The 9,160-nt window shown below is 38.8% G+C and overlaps 1 protein-coding gene across 3 annotated transcripts in view; it reads right to left on the bottom strand.

Annotated features, from left to right (window-relative positions):
* Positions 1-9,160, bottom strand: part of MAPK8 (mitogen-activated protein kinase 8) — a 183,927-nt gene that overhangs the window by 44,777 nt on the left and 129,990 nt on the right. The window lies entirely within an intron of this gene.

Raw genomic sequence — 9,160 nt, 5'->3', positions numbered from 1 at the left:
CCGGGGCCCGCGCATCCCTGCTCGGAACCAGCTTCTCTCTGCCTCCTCCGCGCCCTTTCCCCTGGAGCAATTCCTTTCCTGGATTACGCCGGTAGCCAGAGCTCTTTTCTGCTGGGGCTTTCATGAAATATTTGCATGTTTTAAGGCCTTTGCCTTGGCGCTCTCTGCCGGTGCGCTGGCACCCTCCGTCGCACCCTGGCATCGGTGCTGCTCCCAGACATCTTTCACGGCCTTGGCAGCTCCAGACTTCCCGCTGCATGCCTGGCATGGCAGTGCTTTCATTATTGGGCATCTGGAGTGGTGTAACATTTTCTTGTCCTGTGTCAGTTTTGGTGTTGTTTTTCCTCTAAATCTTTAGTACCTCTTTATAGGATTTTGAGGTTTTCATTACTATTGCCCTTGGTTCCTGGCATATGACATGAGTACTCTCTCCTTAGACTTTAAATATTTTCCTTTGTATATCGTCTTTTTTTGTTCTTCTTTTTTCCCCCTTTCCTTTTTCCTTAGGAATGTCCCTGTTTAGAGACAAAGGGAGGCCACTCAGCACACTGCAGCAAACCTTTGTATATTTTACTACAAAAAAAGGCCCTATGAGCAGTATTTAAAAATACGTAAAATCTGCCAGTTAGGCACAGGGTACTGTGAAAATGGACATTTCGCATTTTATTCACTGTCAAACATGCGGCCTCTGTCACATTTTTGAAGATGCCAAAGATTCCATCAAGTTTTTTGTTGATAACAGCTTTTATCCCTCTTTAATAAGCATAGCCTTCTACATGCTAAAGGTAGTGCTTTAGAATATTCCTGTTTTGCCCACTATCTTGGTGTTAAAAGCTTGACCTCCATAACTCTGTCCCATATACTATTCATATGCCCATTTTAGTGAGACCTCTGCATGCTGCCCTTAAAATAGTCACTTAATTTAGGCAATTTCTTTCCATATGTTCAAGTGGTTCTTTTACAGATTTCCACAGACAGATATATGATGCCTCATTTGTATCTACACAAAAAAACCCCCAACAAAACAAAAGCTATTGCTCAGACTCTGCCACTAGTCCTCCTTAGGGGCCTCTGGGCTTTGTGTTTCTAAGAGACACTTCCCACATTACCTCTGATAATTTCCGTGGGACAGCCCCCAAACAGAATTAACCAGCTTTTAGCTCCGAGGCTTTTTCTTATTGCAATGTGTTAGATCAGAGCCAGATATTGCATTCCCTTGTGTTTACATATGCCATCAGCAAAGCTCAGAAGGGGCAATATAAATGCCCAAAATACACTGCAGGCAAAACTTCATCTGGATGGGTCAAATTCATCTTGGCCAGGTAATTAAAACAGCCTGCTGATTTGGGCTGATGCAGGTCATGACACCTTCAGATGTTTAGTTCTGTTGGCACATAGATTTCCAGTGTTAACCTCTGTTCTCTGCACAGTAAGAAACAGGTGGGGTGGCATCATGTTCAGCCAGTTCAGTTATTTGCAACAAGTCCCATGGACTTACAGCACTGATGCTGCTCCTAATGCTTTTGGGAGAGTGATTGTACCTGATCATCCCATCTGATGTAAATTTGCATTGAGATTTGCAAGTGAAGAACAACAGTCCCTTTAAAGTATAATATGGTGTTTTGCTGAGGATCCAGGTTTGTCACATTTCTTTTTTCCTTTAAGGTATAATCAAATTCTCCTTAAGATTTTATAGTTTACTAAGTTAATGCTTTTAACAAGAGATGTATTTCTAAGTGACTTTTTAAAACTAGTCCTTACAACCTTGTATACAATCAGCATCTAGTGCCATCTTGAATGTAAAGCTGATAAGCAACACAAATAATGATGCAGAAATTATGCAAAAAGATCAGATTGGTGTTGTTGCAAAGCATAGTAGAGGCTGGAAAATATGTAAAGGTTTTATAAAGGAAAACTCTGAAAGGAAGAATTTCATACCATAAATTTGCTGTTCACCAGTATAACTGCTTTAAAAATAAATATGATAGATAAGCTATAAAATTCCTGTACATTACACAAAATTTGCAAGACACTGAAATAGTAACTCTTCAAGTAAGGACAAAAGTTTCTTTGATTGTATGTATAATTTCAAAACAAGTCCAAAATTAATGAACAATCTGGAGCATGAAAATCAACCTCTGCCTACATGTAATTGTTAATCATTCTCTTACCTCCTCAGTTTCAGTGTTTATGTAGCAGTAGTCTTGGATTTAGACTGCTGCTCTAAAATAAGCAGTTGTTGAGTGTTTAATAAATATTTGGATTTAAAAGTGTCAGTAAAATCTGGATTATGTCAAAATACTGCAAACTTTCTCACTCCCATGCACTGGTATACAAGTAGGTTTATGAACATTAAATTTTTTGGATTCAACAGTCATGAAATTACATCAAAAATGTAGTTTTGTCTTTTTTAATATTTTCGTTAACTTGTCAATTACCATACTCGGGGTAGTAAACAAAGCTTTAGCATATTGATGTCTATAAACTAAAAAGCAAAAAATTCAGACTGATATCTTTGGAGACAAGGAAATAGATCTGAATGTCTGACACAAATTTTGATGTACAAAAATCAAAATGTCAAAAATGAGATTCTATAAAATAAAATAACAGGTCAAAAGATAGGAGTAGTCATTTTTGTTCACAAAGCATCCATAGTAAAGAACAGTGATTTATTTTTGCACCAAAATGGATTAGCATAATACACATAGTAGCTCAGCTGAGTGGGACTGCAGTGAACAGACACAAGGTAGCTTAAATCACAATAGCTGTTTTTCAAGTAAATGCCTGATTATGCCCACAGTCGCTTTTAGACAAGCTGCAAATAGAAACAAGATATCCTTGTCCATGTGCCCTTGCAGAACCGCTTCAGTGCTCTGCAGACTGAGGAGGAAAGACCTTGTCACATCAGGAGAGGTGCTGGAGCTGAGTGAGGCAGCCCCTCTGCTCCCTGGACAACAAGCAGTGCTGCTAAGAAAAACGATGGGTGGCAGCAGTAGGTGACTCTCTTCTGGAGGCACCGAGGCACTCGTTGCTGCCTTGACACGCTCTCTTGAGAGCTGTGCTGCTTCCCAGGAATGTCGCTGGGAGACTGCCAAGCCTTGCACTGTCCACTGGCTGTTACCTGCTGCTGAATTTCATGTGGGCATCTCTGGTACAGCTAGGAACCATCTGAGGAGTATGGAGAGGCATTACAGAGCCCTGGGAGCAGCACTAAGGGACTCTGGAGCACAAGCAGTTTTTTCATCAGTCCTCTCAGTCAAAGGGAAGGTGTTTGAAAGCACCGCCTCATCAAGAAGAGATCAATAGGAATTGTGGGTACTCAGGGGGTCCAGTTTATCCAAGCTAGGGCTTGAGAAGCCACAGCCAGGATCAACATCCATATCCTCTTGTGAAAACACATTGATAAATATTGTTTGTTAAGGAAGACAGATATATGTGGAAAGACAGTACAGACTATGAAAGTTTTCAGAAAATTCCAGAAGTAATACAAATAGAAATAAAAAAAAGCATTTTGGTAATAATATCTTTCTGAAACATTTTTTTCACCATTGCTTGTGGCAACGAAGCTGCATTTCACATAAGAAAGCGAAATGGAAATTTGCTAGCAAACCCCAATTTAAAAGACATATTACAGCCTAGAAAGGTGTACAAAGAAAAATCACACATACTAATTGTTGATGAATACAGCTGATGTTAAAATTATTTTAATAATGAAAATAATCTAATGAAAGAAACATTGTAACAGCTAGATTTTTTTAATTAATTATGTCTTGCAAAGCATTATGAAATCAACTCCATGTAACCAGGTAGAGGGACTTGTATTCCCTCTTTAAATGCAACTAGAAACAGACAGGAGTTGCAAAATGCAGTTATACACTTGAATTCTGACTATTAGCAAATAACGATGAACTGGGGCAAATATTTTTGTTTAGTAGTAACCAAACTGAATGGAGCACTTACTGGCTTGAGCAAATGTAACAGGAGGCAAGCAGCCACCGTGGGGCACCATGCGACAGGTTACAGATGGGAGCGGGAAGATGGGGCCATGCTCACGGCTAACAGATGCTGAAGCTCAGACGTTTCTGCACATCTAGTCAAGAAACTTTGTTCTCTCAAATATCATTAATACTATTAACCCCTTCTTTGTTGTTCCTGAAAAGTTCTTCCTGAGCTGCCATAATTCCATGTACAGCCAATTTATATTAATTTTTACACTAAGTACATAGGCAGCAAAGTATGTGCAATCACTGGACATACTCAGCCAACTAGAAATTGTTTGTGGAGGGACATGTAGTTTAACTGTTAGAAAGCAGTGTTTATGGGGGTCACATACCTCATATTTCTACACACTGATATTAACACAGCATAGGGTGTTCTTTATTTATACTACTATTCAATAGAAATTTTTCATAGGCAAATGCAAGAAAAGTTTTTGGGGTTTGGCATTACCTTTCTAAATTACATATTGACATCCCTTCCTGCACCCTTATCAATGAAAGCTTAGTATTTGGCTTTCTAAGAATAATTCCAGAGCAAAGGACATTTTCAGGATTCAGAACAAAGCCATAGGGAATTTTATATCAGCTTTTTCTCCCTTGTTATTATAAAGTGATCATAATTGGAAAAGCTCCTGTGCCATCCTCTCTTCATGGTTTCTGCTACATGAGACCATCCAAAGTTGACCAAATTTTAGTGACCTTACACAGAACAACACCACTGATGACTCTGGCACAGGGGATACTGAAGGCAAGCTTTCAGTAACCGTCTCTCCAACCAGCATTCAGTGTTCTTCATCCCCGACCTTGCCCTTCTGCTTAAAAAAAAAGATTTCCCAGGAATGCACCAATTCTTGTGAAAGTTTTTAATTTCAACTCCTAAATGCAAACAGCCCTTCTAGGTTAGTTAACATGTCATACATTATCTCTGAAAAGAGCTGGAAAATTAAATTGGCCAACACCAATTATGTTACATCCTGTCTAAATGCTAGTTGAATTTACCATTCCATATAATGATTCCAACACAAAACCTGATAACTTCAGAAAGTAGTTTTGAAAAACAAGTGACGGTGAGCTAAATGGCAGTAGAGGAGGAATACAGACAACTTAGTCTTATCTCTTTTGACTTGGTAACTCTTATGATTTTACCAAAGCATTTTGAAGATATTTAAGAGTGTGTGTTATTTCTAAATTGCACAATACCTTACTTAGCACTCAGTGAACCACATTAGGCAGAATAAGGAGGATAACTTCAATAGCAAATGATCCCCTGTGGGTGAAACTGTACCTCTTTATGCTAGTTTGGTGCCTGCACACATCTTTGGCTTATGGAATAGTACCCTGTGACAACTTACACACACCCATTCTAGCATTTTGAAATGGAGATACATTCAGCTGTTGTAAAGAAAAGCTATTTTCACTCTATAAGTGTTAATCTAATATACACAAGTATATGTTAATGTACACAGGTTTCATTGTGGTGACAAAGAGCATAACTAATACAAAATCTCTATTCCAAGAGAGAAAAAGATGATTGTTTTTCCCCCTTACAACCAGCATCCATGTCCTTGCTGGGTAAAATGTCTATTTTTCGTGAAACTATACACGGAGAATATACATGGAATTCCATCACCATACCCCTGAAACCTTTAAAGTTTCAGTCTTTCTTTCCTCAGATTAATGGCCTGAACTTTTATAATTTAGAAAGTGGTTCCATTACAGTCTGAGAGCATTTGGCATTAAATAGTAATCACTTCACAGCCTCTCTTCTTGTATCTTGGATGGATGCATTGGAGGATGTATCATAGGAATACTGGCCTCCCGTTGAATTACTGCTGGGATCAGCAGAGCTGTAATCAGGCGTCACAAACATGAGTTACTTGTTCAATGTTTTCTTGCCTCACATTACATCTCAAAAGCTGTGTAAGAAGCAAAAGAAAATTAAACACACTGAACTGAAAGTGGTATTTTAATTGGGTCTCATCCATTCATAGAACTTTCCAAAGATTTAGAAACCCCCAGAGGTTTGAGCCAGACTTTGCCAGCTTTGTTCTTATAGAACAGTGTGGCAATAAGAATTATGCTGCCTTCCTACACTCTTCAAACACAAACTTAGAAACAAACTCCAATACACCTCCACTCCCAGTTTAGTGGTATTTTTAATTACCTTAAGAATTATTTCTTAAAGGGAAACAGGCTGTTCAGATACTGGCCTCTTGTCTTTTTTTTTTTTTTTTTTTTTTTTAACTGAGCTTAGGGTTACACAAATCAGAGGTAATTCCCCCAAAGGCACTGCTGTGAAACATCCCTGACAGCAAAGACCAGAACAAGAGCGTAGACTCACATCTCTGTATTACGTTGCTAAGCTAAATATAGATGACTGGACAAATTCCAATCTGCTTAGAAACCATGATGGAAATAAAACTTGAATTTTCACATCTAGTGGACATGGGGATGATGCATGGAAGTTCACTATCAGAAGTGGTTAGGTCCTGTTGTACAATTTGAGCAGATCCAAGGCAAAAAGGGAGATTCCCTGATTTTTCTGAAAGCTCAAGTGATCTCCATTTAGCTCTGACAGCTCAAGCAGTTCATGATCCCGTCCATGGGACTCCAAACTAAAACTAGTTAAAACTTAACGGAAGTACTGTAAGTCTTCTCTGTTTAACAGAAACCCCAGGCCTGAGCTGTGGTTGTATTTTTGACAGCTTGCTTGTACCACCGTCAGCTGAGAAGTAAATAGTAATCTTCACCTTTGTGTAAACTTTTAAGAGCTTCCCACACTTCAGCTTCTGTGGGATAAAAAGGCATTAATGTCAGAGAATAATTGGATTCTAGCCATTGCCGGTTCTCAGAAAGCTGGAAGGAACATAAGGGAGATCCTAAGCCTCCATCCAGCAGTTCCTTCACTGGGATAAATAGTCTTTCATCTTGTTAACCTTCTTTCATAGTGATCTAGTTACATAAACTGTGCTGCAATTACCTACATGTCACCTGTACACAGGGAGGATTCAATAGATGAACAGAAGGAATTCAGCTGAAGCTCTCATACTGTATATTTTGAGTTTATGAGTCTGAAACATTGCTTTGGTTCAAATCAGTAGGTTGTGAGTAATTTTCTAAAATGGCTGTTTTCAATGACTATTTGGAATAAAGAAGGAATCACGGGTGAGAATTTGATCTCACAAATCTGGAACTGCTGCTTATGCCAACAGAACTACCACAGTTTTGCAACTGCAAGTTTTCATGAGAAGAATCATTGAGTCTTTTCTTAAAGCAATAGAGCATGAAGTCTTTAGTAACTTTGATCAGTTAATCAAATCAGCATTTCTACCTGATTTAACAGGAGCATGTTCACACAACACATTATTTCTATCAAAATGATTCAAAAAGCCACACACCCTGTTAACTCCACAAACAGCATTATACACACACCTACTTAAATCCAATCTGGTAGCTACAAATGCACCACTAAAAATAACTTCCTATCTCCTCCCCACTCATTACCTGGGGAAGGAGCAGCCACAAACTTGTGTTGCTTTTGTCCTGCTAGTGTCACTGCATTGGATAATCAAGCAAAATACTTCCTGAGCTGCATCAATGCTCAGATTTTACTTTTTTCATTAACAGCCTTTTTGCTGGTCTGTTGGTATTTGGATCCACAAATTCAAAAAATGAAGAGCAGTATTAGTCCAATGATCACGGGAGAAGGGAATAGGTAGTTTCTTTTGCACAGTTGGTGAGGTTTATCAATAAATGTTGGTTTGCCAACTCCAGCATGTTCTGTTTGGGGCATCTGATGTGAGACCTCTCTATCTAGTTTTATTCCTGCCTGCAGTCCTGTCAGACTGCCTGTCAGATCAGATTTATGACTTCTGGACCAAGCTGGAATTTATAAAAATATAGTTTTATTTTGCTGCTATAAACTAAAGGGACCAGAGAAGGATATGAAAGGATGGGTGATGAACCCAGTGTGAGAATTCAGCAGAATATATGTCTTCTGTGACATTTTGCATAAAGAAACATTGCATTTCCAAGTGTCAAAAGAGAGGGATTTACAGCAATTGAGATGATGAAAACCTGAATAAATTTTCTTTAAAGATAAATAAAGAAGACCATAGCTTGTATATTTTCCTCAAAAGCACATGTCACCACTCAGATACAGTGGATAGACTGAACTGAATGCGAAGTCCAGAGTGTGGGCTAGGGGCAACAGTGGCAACATTCACAGTGACTGAGAGAGAAAAAAGGAAATAGGAGGCTGGTTTGGGTTTTTTCCTACATAGAACTTGAATGACTTAGTTGCATGAAGTTAGGCAATGAAAGAAGTCCAAGATTTTCATTTTGACATGAAGAGAGAAATCTACACTACAGTCATCTGTGAGGTATTGCCATAAGGATTGTAAATGCATTTGCAAATCCTGTTGCTCAGGGACAAAATATAGGGAGAAAGATTAAACAAATACAGATTTGTGGACTTAGAGAAAAACTAGAATAAAAAGACAAACAGAGCTGGGAAAAATGGAGGAACAACTAATGTGAAGAGCTTATTGGAATCAGTCCAATAGAACTTCCTTCTATTTTACTAAGGTTTTTTTCCCTTCACTTACTTACACCCAGCTCACAGTCGCCCTGCAGCACCCCAAGAGCTCCCTCTGCCCTGCTCTGAGCACAGCTACACTTTGCTATAATTAACGAAAAATTTTCAGATTAGGCAATATTAAAAAACGATCACATTTCCTTCCTTCAGTTTTGGGTTGGTTTATTTTCCTGCCAGATAGACCCATCAAAATCTTATCTGCATTGTTTATTGAGTCTGAAGGATTTTGCTGCTCAGAAAAGACACAGTCACCCCTCAGACCATCAGTCTCTGCTTTGGTTGTGCTGTTGCTCCCTGGATTGGCCAGGGGCTGAAAGCGACATCAGTCTATGGGGGTTTAGATCTAATACTCCCGTGTGCGTCAGGTAATCCAATTGAGTCCTTGTAAGTCGACGGACCCAGAGATTTATACTGAGCCACTTCCTAAAAGCTGACTCTCATTACCTGTCAAGTGAACTCCCAGGAAAAATAAAAAAAAAAAAAGAAAAAAGAAAGAAAAAAGAAAGAAAGAAAGAAAGAAAGAAAGAAAGAAAGAAAGAAAGAAAGAAAGAAAGAAAGAAAGAAA

The sequence above is a fragment of the Corvus kubaryi genome, unplaced genomic scaffold, assembly GCF_017639235.1.
Source record: "Corvus kubaryi isolate FWS band 111438036 unplaced genomic scaffold, C.kubaryi_AGA036_p1.0 138, whole genome shotgun sequence".
NCBI classification, from domain to species: Eukaryota; Metazoa; Chordata; class Aves; order Passeriformes; family Corvidae; genus Corvus; species Corvus kubaryi.
The sequence above is the reverse complement of the archived record's forward strand: the minus strand, read 5'-3'. Positions and strand labels throughout refer to the sequence as shown.